Source organism: Panicum virgatum, chromosome 5N, assembly GCF_016808335.1.
Source record: "Panicum virgatum strain AP13 chromosome 5N, P.virgatum_v5, whole genome shotgun sequence".
Taxonomy (NCBI): domain Eukaryota; kingdom Viridiplantae; phylum Streptophyta; class Magnoliopsida; order Poales; family Poaceae; genus Panicum; species Panicum virgatum.
In genome coordinates, this window is record NC_053149.1 from 49,158,161 (window position 1) to 49,176,013 (window position 17,853).

A 17,853-nucleotide genomic window follows, 5' to 3' on the forward strand; every position below is an offset into this window, starting at 1 on the left:
CTTCTAATTTGTGTCCAAACATCTGATGTGGATATACCTGATTCTTTGTACTATGAAATCAATTTATATTCTTCCCTTCACTGATTATCTTGTAACTACAATCTGGTGTGACAAATGATGTCTCCCCCAAAAAGAGGAAGCCTAATTCACATTTTTTTTCTTTTGATATCGTTACAGGTGAGGCTTGGGAAGAATGTAATCTATCGGACATCGAGAAGGAAGCGATTGAGAATCTCAGGGGCAGCTAAAGTCTTCAATTGAGAAGGGTACCTTTTAACCGGCAGTGTGAAAGACCGGATTGGGTGCTCTAGCCTAAGAGAGGGAGAGGGTGAATTAGGCAACTTAAAACCTAGACCTATGGCTCCAACTAAATTGCACAATATTAAACTAAAACATGCTATCTATATGTGCAACTAAGTTGTTCTAGTGTGAAACCCCTATCCCAAAAGAGTTTAGCAATCTATAGCCTTTCCTATCAAGAAACTACTTTATGAAAGTAAAGGCACACAAAGAATACTAGTATGAAATGCGGAAGCTTAAAGAGCGGGATAAGAGGAAGCAAAATCTCGATGCGGGTGTTTATCCCGTGGTTCGGTTAGCCACAAAGGCACACCTACATCCACGTTGTTGAAGCACTCACTAAGAGTATCACTTCTCGGAAATCAAGTCTCTTCCGCGGACTCAACCACGGTCACCTTGATCTTGGGTTCCACTAAGGAGCTTCTCCACAAAGGATGGAGGTCTCCACGTCCCCCGCACAAGGATGTCGTCGCCGCTCCACACCAAGTCGGAGGGTAGATGACGTGCCAGCGAGCTTCCAATGCTCCAAGGGGCCGGCGCACCGAATCTTCTTTTGGTTCACAAGAGAACCACATCACAAGGGCTTAAGGCCTTACTTTCTCACTCACTAAGAGCTAACATTTACACAACAATCTCAAAGTGTGCTAAGGACTAAAGATATGAACACTAAGCTCTTGGATGGCTTGGAGATGTTCTTGGGTGTGTGTGTGATGTCCTTGTACTCCAGCAACTCCAAAATGGCTGGGGGATGGCATATATATAGGCCACCAAGTGAAGACAGCCGTTGGCCACTTTTCTGCGAGGGCACCAGATAGACCGGTGGTAGGGCACTGGTGCATCCGGTCACTCACAGCTCTTCATTATCCATTGTCCTTCTGACAGCTGACGTGGATGTCACCGGTTAGACCGGTGCCTTGTCACCGGTTCAACCGGTGCTGGTTCTCTTCCTTTCAACTGTCGCAGAATTGCACCGGTGCTTTGCTCCGGTGACCACCGGTGTAACCGATGCTGACGAACTTCTTCTCGGCTGCTTGGCATGCTCTCTGAGTAAAAACATGGTGATTGCACCGGTGCTTCAACTTGGCATCACCGGTGCATCCGGTGTTACTTGAACTTCTCCCCTTGGCCTGGGCATTGCACGGCCCATTACACCGGTGGTATAGCACTTGTGTATCCGATGCCAACTGGTTAGACCGGTGTTGTGTCACCGGTGCATCCGGTGCCACTATTCCTGCAGAACTCGTCCAATTCAATGTTTTTTGAGTTCTTTCTTCGTGTTTTGCTTTGTATGGCCTTTTTACTTCATCCCTAGGATCTATTAATGTTCACTTGACAAACTAATTAGTCCCATTGATTGCGTTATTACTCAATCACGAAAATCATAAAACAATGGCCTAATGGGGCCAATTTTCTTACAATCTCTCCTTTTTTGGTGATTGATGACAACACAATCAAAGCAAACATAAATTTTTCAAGAATTAAAAAATGATACCAATTGAAATCTAATTGAAACCACTTCACTTGCTTGGATGCTTACCATCATCCACTGATGACTTAGCCTCCCCCCTAAAACCATCATCCCCCTTTGTTTCTCCCCGTTTTTGCTACTTCTTCTTCTTTTTCTCCCCCTTTGGAATCAAGGTGGCTCCCCCTTAGGAAAATACTCATTTTCACCTTGCTTTGATCCAAACTTCTTCCCCTTTAGAATAAAAACACCTAAAAAGGCTTGGCAAGACAAAATGGCTCAAAGGGAAAAGTTAGTAGCCTAGGGAGTTAGTTCCATGAATCATGATCCAAAAAATATGATATCAATGAAGATACCAATTGAGTGATTACTAAGGTGGATCACAAAATCATGAAACTAGCATGATATGAGCTAAGCTTCCCACAAAGTGTGTGCATAATATGATGATGTGAAAATCAAGTGCACAACTAGACATTTGAAAGGGAAAGCTTAGATCATATCATGCACGGAGGTAGCCCTAAAATAACAAAGAATTGACAAGAATACCAATTGAAGGGGTTATAGACCATGCATACCTCTGGGAATTGTAGTTACCTTGTATGTACCAATTTTAAGGTGACTTGTAAATGATACCAATTGAAATTGAATACTAATTGAAAGTCTTTGAGGTCAAAAACACTTGGTACATCAAGATGAGCACATAGTCTATGAACTTAGATATAAAAGTTTTGTTCAATAGATCATGGCTCAATATGAGACTACAAAAGATGAGCTTGAAAATATGTTAGTCTCAAAATCACAAACCATAGGATGAACTCCCCCTAAATGTGTGTATTTAGTGTTTGAATCACCAATTAAATATATGCACATTGTTTTTGACAACAATGGAGAATTTACCCTATAGCTTGTGCTCATGGTACACAAATGAAATACATACCTCATGAAGTCCATGTACCATGAAAAGTAACCTTGTGTAGCTTTCTACACACTTATCAAACCATGTAAGTTGCTCATGGGTTAGAATCATGACACAAGCAACCCACCATATATAACACTAGGTGATGCAATGCAAACAACCTAGCAAGGGTAATGTAGCTACATGATGTTTGAATTGAAATCTAACTACCATTACCTTATAGGGGACTTGGGAAACAAATGTCCAAGATGTGAGCTTGGCTTCTTTAGCTTGAATCCTTCATCTTCTAGTTAGCCAAGCCTCCAAATCCCCCGTAGCCATTCTTGGGCTTCAAGTCTCTTTTGGAACCCACACCATTTGAGGCCCCTTCATATTGGTTATGACATCCTTGGGCACCCAAATGGAGTGATTCTAACTCCTTTCTTGCTTCCCAACTTTGTGAGCAACCACCTTGCCATTTGTTTTCTTCTTAATCATATAGGTGGTGCTATTGCTTTTGTTCCTACGGTTGGGCTTGGTGTAGATGAGAGAACTCTTGATTGCGAGTTTCTTCTTGTTCTTCTCATCCGAAAGCTTCTTCTTTAGTTGAGGGCACTTGTTGGACTTCTGGCCTCTTTTGTGGCACTTTGAGCAAGTCACGGTGGACCCCTTCTCAAACTTATTCACCATGTCATCACGGTTATTTTGAGAAGGTTGGACATTGCTCTCTATGCCCTTATCTTTTAATCTAGCCAAGTTCTTCATGATCCTTTTTACTTCTTGCTTGAGTTCATCATTTTCCTTGGCAATGAGATCATTACAAGATTCTACAACAATATCCTCAAAACATTTCTCATTGTAAGGGTTAGATTTATCAAATGAATCAAAACAAGAAGTTAAAGCACTATTAGTGTCATTAATGCTCTTAATTTTCAACTTGAGCTCTTCATGCTCTTCGCTAAGCAATTTAAATTTGCATAACAATTTTTTATAATTTGTAGCAAAAATAACATTAAGATCATTAAGAGCATTAAGATTTTCAATTTTATTTAATTATGATTTTTTGGTGCTCACGAACTAATTCAAGAAGATCTTCATATGAAGGAGTATCGGAGTCATCATCACTTACATCGCTCTCCATACTTTTGGCCACAAGGCAAGTGTTTGATGATGATCCAACGTTGGTGCGGGTGGTGAATTTCTTGTTTGATTCATCACTTGAGCTTGCGCTTGATTCTTCACCACCACTAACTCATTCACCAAAAATAGCAAATGATTCATATTTGGGCTTTTTCTCCTTCTTTTCTTTCTTCTTCTTGAATCTCCTCTCAACCTTCATTTGTTGGTGATGAGGCCCATCTTTGAGGAAGACTATATACCCCATTGAGTTGATTTCTTGCAAGCATTTGTTCATCTTTTTGACTTGCATATAGAGGTTGGGGTCTATTGGGTCTTTTTCATCATTTGAGGAGCTTTGGCATTCCTCCTCTTCTTCCTCTTCACTTGAGTTATCTTTGATGGCCATCTTCTTCAACTTCTTGACTTGCTTGCATCAAGTGCGCTATGTGTTGGTGAAGAAGGTAGCGCTCTTGGTTTGATGTCATGGCGTAGCTCGTGGGCGATCACCTTGTTGAGGACTTGATTTGGTGTCAATGTGTTGATTTCTTTCTCATAAAGAATTGTGATCACCAAATCATACTTTGGCCTTCGGAGTGAATGAAGGATCTTACGAATGAGCTCCAAATCATCAATCTTGTTCACATCTAAAGAGTTAATCTCATTCACAAGAATATTCAACTGTGAGTACATAGTTTCGGCATTTTCATGATCAAGTTGCTTGAAACTATTAAGTTTATCAATGAGAACATGATATTTTTCATTTGCAACATCTTTTGTGTCTTCATGGTTCACACTAATAGTTTTCCATAAGACCTTAGCATTTTCACAAACAAAGACACGGTTGAACACATTGTCACCAAGAAAGTTTAACATAGCACATTTGGCTATAACATCATATTATCTCTCTTGTTGATTTTTACCCTTCATTCTCTCACTAGTCACCCTCCAAACATTTAGACCATTTGCTTGGAGGTGAATTTCCATTAAAACTTTTCAACGTTGGAAGCCCGTGTCATCGAAACATGGAGGAGGTCCTAAAGAATCCATCTCTTCCCCAAAGAGCTAACTCACTAGGCGGTGAAACCTAACCGATCAAGTGAGCCGGTAAACATAAATTGCCAATGGAATTGGCTTCCTTTGTGAGAGGAGTGAGTCCCGGCTATGATACCAATTGAAAGACCGGATCGGGTGTTCTAGCCTAAGAGGGGGAGGGGGTGAATTAGGCAACTTAAAACCTAGACCTATGGCTCCAACTAAATTGCACAATATTAAACTAAAACATGCTATCTATATGTGCAACTAAAGTTGTTCTAGTGTGAAACTCCTATCCCAAAAGAGTTTAGCAACCTATAGCCTTTCCTATCAAGAAACTACTCTACGAAAATAAAGGCACACAAAGAATGCTAGTATGAAATACGGAAGCTTAAAGAGGGGATAGGAGGAAGCAAACTCTCGACGCGGGTGTTTATCCTGTGGTTCGGTTAGCCACAAAGGCACACCTACATCCACGTTGTTGAAGCACTCACTAAAAATATCGCTTCTCGGAAATCAAGTCTCTTCCGCGGACTCAACCACGGTCACCTTGATCTCGGTTCCACTAAGGAGCTTCTCCACAAAGGATGGGGTTCTTCACGTCCCCCGCACAAGGATGTTGTCGCCCCTCCACACCAAATCGGAGGGTTGATGACGTGCCGGCGAGCTTCCAATGCTCCAAGGGGCCGGCGCACCGAATCTTCTTTTGGTTCACAAGAGAACCACAGCACAAGGGCTCAAGGCCTTACTTTCTCACTCACTAAGAGCTAACCTTTACACAACACTCTCAAAGTGTGCTAAGGACTAAGGATATGAACACTAAACTCTTGGATGGCTTGGAGATGTTCTTGAGTGTGTGTGTGTGATGTCCTTGTACTCCAGCAACTCCAAAATGGCTGGGGGGTGACATATATATAGGCCACCAAGTGAAGAGAACCGTTAAGAGCCGTTGGCCACTTTTCTGCGAGGGCACCGGATAGACCGGTGGTAGGGCACCGGTGCATCCGGTCACTCACAGCTCTTCACTATTCGTTGGTCTTCTGACAGCTAATGTGGATGTCACCGGTTAGACCGGTGTCTTGTCACCGGTTCAACCGGTGCTGCTTCTCTTTCTTTCAACTGTCGTAGAATTGCACCGGTGCTTTACTCCGGTGACCACCGGTGTAACCGGTGCTGACGAACTTCTCCTCGGTTAATTGACATGCTCTCTGAGTAAAAGCATGGTGATTGCACCGGTGCTTCAACTTGGCGTCACCGGTGCATCCAGTGTTACTTGAACTTCTCCCCTTGGCCTGGGCATTGCACGGCCCATTACACCTGTGGTATAGCACCGGTGTATCCGATGCCAACCGGTTAGACCGGTGCTGTGTCACCGGTGCATTCGGTGCCACTATTCCTGCAGAACTCGTCCAATTCAACATTTCTTTGAGTTCTTTCTTCGTGTTTTGTTTTGCATGACCTTTTTACTTCATCCCTGGGATCTATTAATGTTCACTTGACAAACTCATTAGTCCCATTGATTGCGTTGTTACTCAATCACTAAAATCACAAAATAAGGGCCTCATGTTGCCATTTTCCTTACACAGTGCTGTAAATTCCATTTGTCTACGGGCATATGCTCACTGATAGCTTACTAATTGGGACAAGGGACAAAAACTTCGTATCATATCGACGTCATAAGCAACATGTGTATCGTAAATCTTCCGCAATATTTATTCATCAGATAGCAACAAAAAAGTAATGTGTTGGACACCAACGCGATCTCTAGAACTTGTTGTAATTTTCCTACAAAATATTGTAAATAGCGAAAAGATTACAAACTATAAAGTATAGAAATGGGCCCTCGATCCAACGATCACAACGACCGGCTTGGCTCAAGATAACTTCTACACGTCTCTTTTATATATATTGCATTAGCATCACACACCTACTCCTCTATACCTGGAGAAGGAGACGGAGGCCGATGCCCATCATCTGGTACGTGTCCTCCTATCAAATCAGCTAGTTTATAAAATTAAAATATAATATTTTATTTAGTGGAAGAGCGAAAAAGAGAGGAAAGAAAAAAAAATATCTTTTGATCAAAAGATAGTTATCGCAGATAGTCTCCTCCACAGCTAGTTTAACAATTAATAAAGAAGTTATCTCTTATGTTATTTTTATTACAATGGAGTTAGTGGTTGGCTCTAACTATTGGAGAAGGCGTAATGTCTATGTATAAGGACCAAGGCTATGATCGCCAGCAATTCTAATGGTGGACAAATGTATCCGGCTGAAGGGGTGGGCGGGCCCAAGGTGATCACGGGCCCATGAAACTAGTTGGCCTTTCCACTGTGTTAATTGGCGATCCCGAGGTTTAAGCACGACAAGAGGAAAGCTGCTTGCTTGTTCAGTTTCTTTCTCCGGCTCTCAGTCTCGAGACCTCTGAGATGGAGCGCGCCACCACCACCCCTTCCTCTCCTGGCCCCCACGGCCCACCCTCGCCGGCGTCCCACCCGGGTCCGGCGACTACGACCCCAGACCGCTCCTCCCTCTCTCCGGAGGCCACGCCCTTCTACCCCTCCGGCGGTCGCGGCAAGCAGCTGCGCTGGAAAGACGCTACGCCCTCCGACGGCGAGGCCTCCCCGCTCTCCTACCGCGACGCGGTCCTGCGCTCGCCTACCCCCTGCCGCGCGACGGGCCCTTCCAGGACGGTGACGGGCGGCGCCCCGCCGGCCGGCTCGGTCTACCAACGTCTGGGTCCACGTGCCGGGCTGCCGAGTCGTCGTCAGGAGGGGGACGGACGCTCTGGCCGCCGCCATGGAGGGCGCCGCGGCCAGACGCGGTTGCTTCGTGGGCTTCCCTGCGGCAGCCGGACGGGTCCCGTCCACGCCCCCGCTCCATCGTCATCCGGCGCGAAGCCAGTCCGGAGCCGCTGGTCGACGAGGACGGCTGGACCAAGGCGCGCGGCCCCCGTTCCCGTCGCAGATGTCGCCAGCGGCTGGGTCAGCGTCGGTCTGCGGCTGTCTCGCCACGGCCGCGGATACCGCCGGAGATGTACGGCCGCTGCCTCAACTGCCTTTCCTACTCGCACATGGTGGCGCAGTGCCGTCAACCGACGCGGTGCTTCCGTTGCCATGGCCTCCGGCATCTGGCTCGGGAGTGCAAACGCCCGCGCTCCCCACGGAGCTCGGCCTCGCCGAACTTCGTCGAGGGTGGACGTCGCTTTGTCCGGTCCCGTCGCTCCTCCCCCCCACCCCCAGGGGTGCGGCGGCTCGTGGCAGGACGCCATCGCCGGCTGCCTCGCACCCTTCTGCGGCGCAGCAGGGCAACCACCGCGTCGGGGAACCGAGTCGGGAGGGCCGCCGCGACCGTGTGGCGGGCCACCCTCGCGAGCCTCGCCCCCGCTCTCTGAGTGGGGCTGCTCGCCGCCCACGATCTTGTGAGCTGCGCGGCCGCTCCGGGAGCCGGGCCACCCGTCGCCTGCGTTCTCCAAGCCGACGCACCCGCCGCGATCACTCGCGGGACGGCGCTCGTCGCGTCGCGTTGCGGCGCTCCCCTGGCCGGGGCGATCGCCGCGGCCGCTCCCGTCCCGCCCGCGCTCTCTCCCCGGTGGATCGTCGCCGCATTCGCCATACGGAGCATGCGACGTCGCGTGGCCGTCCTACGAATCGTGCTCATCGCCAAGACCATGTCAGGGAGCACCACGGTAGCCATTCGTGCAGTGGCGCCAACCATGATGGAGCGGGTGACCCGTCTCCCCAGGAAGCTTCGCCGGAAGCGCCCTCACCTATGGAGGTGGACGCTTCACCGGACTCGCAGGTGCCGGATGCGCCTCCGCTCCTCTCCGACGAGGACCTCCCGGCAGGCCATCCGATGCTGCGGCCTTGCCACGAGGTGTGCATCATTCCACGGTGCGTCGAGATGGACGTGGAGGAGGCGCGCCTCCGTCTGGCCCTGCTTGCCATGGCTTCGGATGGGAGTGGCCTCGACGTTCCTGCGGATGCCATGCGGAGCGCAATCTTGGAAGTTCCGGGGGTCGATGGCCGGGACATGGTCGTCAGGGCATTCTACCCGGAGAGGTTCCTCATCGTCTTCTCCACGCTCGCTGACCGTGACGCTGCACTCCGTGCCGGCTGGATCGTCGTCGGTCACTCCATGTTCCTTCTCCGGCCATGGACGCGCCTGGTCCGGGCTGAGGCGGATGCTCTGCGCATTCGCGTTTCCATCGAGATCGAGGGGATCCCAGCTCACGCTGCGAGCCTACGCACCGCTCAGAAGATCCTCTCATCGTCCTGCTGGATCGAGAGGCTGGCACCTGCATCCGAGGACAAGACCGACCAATCGGCGCTCAGGCTCACTGCGTGGACCGACAACCCTAGTCGCATCCCGCGCACGGTCACCCTGCTCATCGCCGAGCACGAGCGGCGGGTGACTCAAGATGATCCGGCGCTTCAAGTGGTCTTCGGCAACCTGCCTCCCTACCTGCGCAACAAGGATGTGCGCTCCTACCCCATCCTCATTCACCTCCGTTCCACGGCGGACTTCAGATCACGCACGCCGTCCACCGCCAGCCCCTCGCCATCTTCTAGCGACGGGGACTCGGGTCCTGACGGGAACCCTGACAGGAGCTAGGGGGAGACACGTGGGGTTGGTCCGCTGCTGCAAGGTTTCTGTTGCCACCCCGGCGTTGTGGACGGCTCAGCCACGACCTCCTCGTTGGGTCGGCAGTCGGCCAACTCTCGTCCCGGGGTGGGTTCTGGTGATGCGCCGTCTACTGCCTTCCCGGCTCAAGTCCCGGCTCAAGTCCCGCCGGCGAGGTCTTCTCCGCCGCCCCCACTGGAGGACGCGCCTTTGCCGGTGATGCCGCCGGCGGGGAGGACGCCGCCGATGCCCGCCGCCACGCCAACTGGAGAATCTTTGCTGAGGTCGGACACTGACGCTGGAGGGCCCCACCCCATCCCAACTGTCCCTGTCTGTCTGCTGCCTGCCGCGGCCTCTGCCGCACCTCCTTTTCCTCTTTTGGAAAGTGAAAGTGAGTGTGCTTTCCACATCCCGGTGACCACAGAAGAGCCAGCGACGGCGTCGCTGGGCAACCCTTCCCCCAGCAGCCCACATGTTGTCTCCCCGGTGCGGTTGGCGGCAGCCCCAACTCCCTGCGCTCGACGCGTGGCCACTTCGGATCCGTTGCCAACCACTGGGGTCAGTTTGAATTCCAAGCTGACTCCTTGTCAGGTTCTGGCGACCGTCTTGTCTCCACCTTCCATCAGGGTGTATCAGCGGTGGGTCCACAGCGAAGTACACCCTCGACCGCGTCACCGGCATCTCCTGGTCCCCGCTCCACTCAACTTCGACCCGGCCTTGCCTGTCGTCGCCCCCCAGTCTGTGCCGGAACCGGCAGTGGGTGCTGCGAACGCGAGGCCTGCTAGTGATCTGGAGTCACGGGAGCCGGCTGCGCACGCCTCATCTGCTGGGGCGCCTCCTCTCGAGCTGTCTTCCGTTGGGCACTTGGAGCCTGCCTCCCCGCCAACCGTTGGAGGCCCATCTCCTGGTAGGCCTGGCCATTCAATGATGGGCTACTCTACACCGACACCTACTCGTCCCACACCATCTACCTCGCGTGCTCAGGCCTCCAGGCACACCCCTATCGACAACCAGGATCAGAGCCTAGCTGGTGTCACTGCGGCAACAACGGACTTCATCTCAAGTATGCGCAGAGCACTACAAGCCCCTCTCGCCCAGAAGACCAGTGCGCGGCATTCCTCGACGCCGGCATCCCTGCTGAAGGCTCAGCGACGCAGCTCCCGGATCGCCAACCAGAACTCGGCGGTGCGTCCATCCAAACGCGGCGAGGCGGTCCTCATGCGCAAGCTTGGTGTTCTTCCTGATGGTCACCAAGTGACCGACGAGGCGAGGAACAAATATTGCAAGCTCTTCGACAAGCCTCTGTCCAATAAGCACCTGGCCGCCATCCGTGATCTGTTCCCGGCCGCGCAGGCCCTCTCTGACGAGGTGCTCTCGGCCGCCGCCATGCAGATCGATGCGGACCTAGTCATCGTCTAGGCGTCGTCTGGGTGGCATCCAAGGTTGTTTAGTTCCTATGAATCAACCGAACTACAACCTGCTCGTGTGGAACATTAGGGGGCTTAACAGTGGTGCCCACCGTGATGCTCTGCGCGGGGTCGTGCAAGATGCCAATGCATCTGTTGTGTGTGTCCAAGAAACTAAACTGAGTGTAATTTCTCCTTTCTTGATCAACGAGATGCTCGGAACTCGGTTCTTGAGCTTTGCTTACTTGCCGGCGGCTGGCGCCAGTGGGGGTGTGCTGATCGCGTGCCGCGATCCTGATTTCTCCATGACGACGTTGCATGTTGGGAGATTTTCGGTCTCCGTCCTGTTGCAAGCCAACGATGGGTCTGAACCTTGGTGCCTCACCAGCGTTTACGGGCCGCATCCTGATGTGGACAAAGTCGAATTCCTCACGGAGCTCCGCTCAGTACGTGTGATGATCTCCCATCCGTGGATGATCGCCGGAGACTTCAATCTCATCCTGGACGCCGCAGACAAGAATAATCTGAACCTTAATCGACGGAACATGGGGAGGTTCCGTAGATTTGTCGATGAAATGGAACTAAAAGATGTGCCACTTCATGGCCGTCACTTCACTTGGAGCAATGAGAGGCAACATGCGACACTTGAGAAGCTTGATCGAGTTCTGGTCAATGTGGACTGGGAAATCCGCTACCCGTCTTGCTTTCTGCAGGCACTCTCCTCGGATGTGTCTGACCACTGCCCTCTTCACCTTGCGCTAAACGCTGCATTCAACTCCAAGCGCCGCTTCCATTTCGAGAACTTCTGGCTCAAAATCCCAGGTTATCTAGAGGCCGTCGAGCAGGGCTGGCAACTCCCTGACAACATCACAGACCCATTTCAAAGAGTTGATACGTTGCTGAAAAACACGGCCAAGGAACTCCAAAGCTGGAGCCAGCGATGCATTGGGCAAATAAAACTCCAACTACTCGTCGCAAAGGAGGTGGTGCTTCAGTTTGATAGAGCACAAGATCGACGTCAGCTATCTCCAGATGAGCACCTGCTGCGAAAGGAGATGAAATGCAAGTGTCTGGGCCTTGCTTCTCTGGAGCGGACCATAGCAAGGCTACGTTCCAGGATCACATACCTCCGAGAGGGAGATGCAAACACAAAGTTTTTTCACCTGCACTCGAGCTATAGAACCAAGAGGAAATTTATTTCCAAGCTCGAGGATGACTCTGGGACGGCACTGACGCATGACGAGAAGGCCGACATGCTTCATCGGCATTTTTCCGCAATCCTTGGCGCGGCGCCAGATCGGAGCTTCTGAAAGTGATCGGGTGCTCTAGCCTAAGAGGGGGAGGGGGTGAATTAGGCACTAATAAAAACTTAGACCTATGGCTCCAACTAGTTTGAGCAAAACTTAAACTAAAACATGCTATCTAGATGTGCAACTAGGTTGTTGTAGTGTGAAACCCCTATCCCAAAAGAGTTTAGCAACCTATAGCCTTTCCTATCAAGAAACTATTCTACGAAAGTAAAGGCATACAAATTGCTAGTATGAAATGCGGAAGCTTAAAGAGAGGGATAAGAGATAGCAAATTCTTGACGCGGGTGTTTATCCCGTGGTTCGGTTAGCCACAAAGGCACACCTACATCCACGTTGTTGTAGCACTCACTAAGAGTATTGCTACTCGGCCACCAAGTCTCTTCCGTGAACACAATCACGGTCACCTTGGCCCCGGGTTCCACTAAGGAGCTTCTCCACAAAGGATGGGGGTCTCCACGTCCCCCGCACAAAGTGTCGTCGCCACCCCACACCAAGTCGGAGGGTCGATGACGTTGCCGGCGAGCTTCACGTTCCAAGGTGCCGGCGCACCAAGCTCTTGTTTTGGTTCACTAGAGAACCACAGCACAAAGGCTCAAGGCCTTGCAATCACACTCACTAAGAGCTAATCTAGCACTCACACTTTACAAAGCTAGTGCTATAAGCTAAGGATATGATCTATGAGCTCTTGTATGGCTTGGAGATGTTCTTGGATGTGTATGAGGTGTCTTGGGACTCCAGCAATCTTCAAATGGCCGGGGTGAGGCATATATATAGGCCACCAAGTCTTGTAGCCGTTGCTCCAACGGTCAGCTGAAATTCTGTGTATCACCGGAAGAACCGATGCCTCTTGGCGGTGTAGCGTCGGTTCATCCGGTCACTCATAGCTCGAAGTAGCCGTTGAAGTCCTGACAGCTGACGCAGAGACCACCGGTTGAACCGATGCTTTGTACCGATGCATCACCGGTTCATCCGGTGCTTAAGAATCTTCTTCTGGGCGCTGACGTCATTGCACCGATGCAATACTCCGATGCACCGTCGGTTCAACCGGTGCTGAAGAAACTTCTCCTGGGCACTTTACATCGTCTCTGGAACATAGGACGCCCAATGCACCGATGCCCTTTCTTGGACCATCGGTCCAACCGGTGCCTATAGGCTGACTTGGCGTCGTTTCCCTCCTGCACCAAATATCATAGCGTCGGTTCTTCCGACAAGCGTCGGATGCACCGATGCCCTTGGCGTCGGTTCTTCCGACAAGCTTCGGGCCTTGTTACGCCTATCTTCTCTTTCTCTTCGTCATCACTTGAACCTAAAAGCCTGATAATGATCATCTTCACAATCATATTAGTCCAAGTGTTGTGTTGTCATTCGATCACCAAAATCACTCGAAATGGCATAAATGGTGCCATGTTCATTACAGCTTCACTATTGATCTCCAGGCTTTAGGTATTCAGGCAGCCAACCTTGAGCATTTGGAGTATCCCTTCTCAGAAGAGGAGGTGTGGGCAACAATCAAAGCCCTTCCGCCGGACAAGTCGCCGGGGCCGGATGAGTTCACGGCCGAATTCTACAAGTCGGCTTGGCCTATCATCAAGGCTGATATTTTGGTTGCGTTTGGATCATTCTACCTCACCAACCGAACGCAACTGCAGCGACTGAATGGAGCACTTATCACGCTGCTGCCAAAATGCCAAGATCCGAAACGGCCGAGTGATTACCGGCCTATTAGTCTGATACACAGTTTTGGGAAATTGGTTGCTAAATGCTTAGCCAATCGCCTGGCACCGGAACTGGACAACCTGGTTGGAGTGAATCAAAGTGCGTTCATCAAGAAGCACTCAATCCATGACAACTTCAAGTTTGTGGAGCAAGCTGCTAGGCTTTTGCACAGGAAAAGGAAACCGGCGCTCCTTCTCAAGCTGGATATCTCTAAAGCGTTCGACACTGTGTCCTGGCCATTCCAGCTGCAGGTGCTACAAGCTCTTGGCTTTGGCACACGCTGGCGAGACTGGATTGCATCACTCGTCTCCACTGCTTCAACTAGGGTGCTCCTGAACGGTGTTTCAGGAAGATTAATATGCAATGCAAGGGGCCTTCGTCAAGGTGACCCGCTATCGCCGATGCTTTTCATACTGGTGATGGAAATGCTACAGCATCTCTTCATGCGAGCGGCATCATTGGGTGTTCTGTCTCCACCTGCTAGCCATGTCATCCAGCATCAGTGCTCCCTTTATGCTGATGATGTCGTGCTATTTGTGTCACCGGCGGCCCAAGACTTGATCACCACTAAGGAGATACTGGCACTGTTTGGAGACGCCTCTGGTTTACTCACAAACTTATAGAAAAGTTTGATTGCGCCCGTTGCTTGCAGTGACAGTGAAGTCGCCCTTGCTGGCCAATTGCTACCGGCTGAGATTGCTGATTTTCCTGTAAAATACCTTGGGCTACCACTGACAGTGGGACGTCTGCGAAAGGCTCATCTTCAGCCACTGGTCGACCGTGTGGCAGCTTATATCCCAACCTGGAAGGCTTCACTTCTGAATAAAGCGGGGAGATTAATCTTGGTGAAAGTCACAATGTCTGCTGCATGTGTGCACACACTCATTTCTCTCAAGGTGCCTGACTGGGTGTTCCAGGAAATCGACAAAAGGCGACGGAGCTTTCTTTGGTCTGGAAAAAAGAAAGCTAATGGCGGGCAATGCTTGGTGGCTTGGCCTTTCGTTTGTCAGCCAGCTGAGTTTGGAGGTTTGGGCGTGGTGGATCTTCGCTTAGCTGCTTATGCTCTGCGTTTGAGGTGGCTTTGGCTCAAGTGTACAGACACTAACAGACCCTGGAAGAACTTGGAATTGGACTTCGGCAAAGATACGGTTGTGCAGGCGATGTTCAATGCATCCACAGTCTTTGAGTTGGGGGATGGCAATCTAACCCTTTTCTGGTCCGATCATTGGCTTGGCCAGAAGTCTCCATGCCTGCTAGCACCTGAACTCTGCAAGCTCATTAAACCGAAGATGCGGAAGACAAGAACAGTCGCCACTGCTATGGTTGAAAAGACTTGGATCCAAGACATTACAGGCACGCTAACCATTCAAGCTATCTCTGAATAACTACAGTTATGGGAGGCTATGGAAGGCGTGCATTTGAGGCAGGGCGTGGAGGATACTATCCGCTGGAAATGGACTACAGATGCCACCTATTCAGCTAGGTCCGCCTATCAGGCTTTCTTCCATGGGAGAATTCAGTTCAAGGGAGCAACACCGATTTGGAAGGCTTGGGCGCCCATGAAAGTTAATTTTTTTACTTGGCTGGCAGTCAAAGGTCGTATTTGGACAGCGGACCGCAGGCATCGTCGTGGGCTAACTACGGATACAGACTGCCGTTTGTGTGACCAAGAAGTCGAGACTGCCGATCATCTCCTCTGCACCTGCAGTTTCACCAAGCAGGTTGGCACTCCCTGTTCACTGCGCTCGGTTACCAAAACCCTCCGCCTGTTGTAGATTGCTTCCTGGAGTGGTGGCTTACCTTGCGCCAAGACTTGTCCAACGAACAGAAGAAGGGACTAGATACAGCTGTGATGCTCGTCTCTTGGATGGTGTGGAAAGAGCGGAATGCCAGGGTGTTTAACTACACCGAGCGGACCCCAAATCGTTTGTTGTCTGACATCATCGCCGAGGGAAGCAATTGGATTCAGACCGGTGCGATGAAACTTGCTGCGATCGGCTGGCCCCAGCAGTTGTCTTTAGGGGGAGCGTCACCTCTAGTTAGCTAGTTGCCCGTTTCTGTCGGGTGTTTCGGTTGTTTCCTAGGGCCGTATAGTCAGTTCGGTTGAGGTGTGCGTGCGCCCCTTTTGGACCGCGTTGTAAGCTTTTAACAATCTTTTTTTTCTTAATGCAATGATACGCAGCTCTCCTGGGTATTCTCGAAAAAAAAAGTTTCTTTCTCCAGGCGCCCGTCTCGAGCAGCGCCGGGAGAGGCTGACGACGAGTCCAGAGGAGGGCGCAAGGCCATGGGTTCCTCTCCATCCGGCGGGGGAGGAGTACGGCTGTTGTTTCCGATGGCGTTGGTGGCAGCGGCGGCCGCGCTGGCTGGGCTGGGGCGGCGGCACCGTAGCACGCGTGTTCAGCTTCGGGGACTCGCTAGCGGACACGGGCAACCACCGCTTCGTCTACCCCAACGACTCCGACCCCGTGCTCCGGCTCCCCTACGGCGAGACCTTCTTCCACCGCGCCACCGGCCGCTACAGCAACGGTCGCATCGTCCTCGACTTCCTGGGTAATAGTAGGACATAAATAAATGCCCCCCCCCCCCCCTCAATATACGTATCCACTGGACAGTTGACGACGAGCAGCTGATTCCCCTGCAGCGGACGCGCTGGGCCTCCCGTTCGTGCGGCCCTACCTGAGCGGGCGGCGCGCCGAGGACTTCGCGCACGGGGCCAGCTTCGCGGTGGGCGGCGGCACCGCGCTCGCCCCGGAGTTCTTCCGGGACAGGGGCTTCAACATGAGCACCAACCCGGTGCACCTTGACATGGAGATGAAGTGGTTCCGGGACATGGTCGGCCTCCTCTGCCCCGGCGGCATCGCCGGTGCGTAGTATGCTACTTTCACTTCTCCTCAGATCCGGCCTTCCTTCTGTTCATGAGATCCTGCCAAAACTGTGCTGCAAAATCGCCTAGTACTTTTCTAGTATGATCTGATAATCTCCGGGTTTAATGCGGCGGGAAGTCAACTCTGAAGTTACCCGTCGTGCCGAGGGCGGCGTGGAAGTACTGACGATGTTGACCTAGGCTTAAGAAAATCTCGGGAACCTCACAGCAGACGAGGCATCATTAAATGCTTCTCTTATTCAGAAGACAAGAACCATGTTTGTTCTCCATTGCAGGTTGCTCGGACGTGATGAACCAGTCCCTCTTCTTGGTTGGAGAAATTGGAGGCAACGACTACAACCTACCTCTTCTCGCAGGAGCGCTGCCCCTAGACGATGTCATCGCTTTCGCACCAGTCGTTATTGCCAAAATCTCCTCGACAATCACCGTGAGCACCAGTTTTGCTGCGCCCGTCGTTTTCGCTGGCATCTTTACACGGATTGCTACCCAAATGTGTGCGCATTGTTGAGTTTCCAGGAGCTGATTGGGCTCGGAGCCAAGACTCTGGTGGTTCCAGGAAATCTGCCTATTGGGTGCATCCCCAACTACTTGTTCGTCTTCCGGAGCGATAACAAAGAAGAGTATGAGGCAGAGACAGGTTGCATCGGGTGGCTGAACGAGTTCGCACGCTACCACAACAAGCTTCTGATCCGGGAGCTGGAGAGGTTGCGCCAGCTCCATCCTGGCGTCACCAACTCACCATCATCTATGCCGACTACTACGGAGCCGCCATGGAGGTTTTCATTTCCCCGCAACGATATGGTGAGTTTGTGTACATATGCGGCCTTTTGATTTTTGCTACAACTTTTGGTAGGAATTGATGATTTCAAAGCACAATGACAGGATGATCTCATCGTGTCCTTGGATAATATCAATTTAATTAATCCATTTTCATCCTGTCACGGAGAGAAATCAATTAGAAACACGTCCACCTCACAACGTGGTGCGCTGATAACAAGTCCGCTGATGGTAGTAGGTTATTTGTCTATTCATGCTCCAACCTTTCATAGTAGGAAGCGAAAGCGACTTAACAAAAGTGGCAATAGCTCGGGCCAACAAAGAAA